A 565-nucleotide genomic window follows, 5' to 3' on the forward strand; every position below is an offset into this window, starting at 1 on the left:
GCTGTGTTCCTGAGGTGGGATCTCTGCACCCGCCACATAGGGTACTTGTCTAAGAAGGAAGGGTTGTGGGCCTACCACGTCCCATGTCTTCCCAGAACAATGCTCCAACCACCAAGCCCCTACTGCTTCTTTTGAAGCTAGTCTCCTATGTAGCCAAGAAAGGAAGAGATGTCAAGGCAGGAGGAAAAGAGCAAGGTAGATTATGTGAGAATCAGCAAGATGGCTGCTGCTCCCCTGGATGGAAGAAGGCCCTGGGTTCTAGCCTGGATCCTTGTTCCCAGTGGAGCAGAATGTACCCTGTATCAATTTTATCCAGTGAATGTAAATATTAAATGCAAAGGACAATGGCTTAGTTTCAAAAAGAGCTGAAAACCTAGGTCTCCTGCTTCCTGAACAAGGACCCTAACAACCCAACTATTGAGCAAATCTTTTATCTGTAAATTTTTTACTGACAGCCAAACATTTTTACTATGGTTGCTGTGTATGTCTGTATGTGTGTGTGTGTGCGCTTGTGTGTGTATGTGTGCATGCATGTGCACACATGTGTGTGCACATGTACGCGTGT

This window comes from Gavialis gangeticus, unplaced genomic scaffold (genome assembly GCF_001723915.1).
Source record: "Gavialis gangeticus isolate Ggan-Ray unplaced genomic scaffold, GavGan_comp1, whole genome shotgun sequence".
Classification (NCBI taxonomy): domain Eukaryota; kingdom Metazoa; phylum Chordata; order Crocodylia; family Gavialidae; genus Gavialis; species Gavialis gangeticus.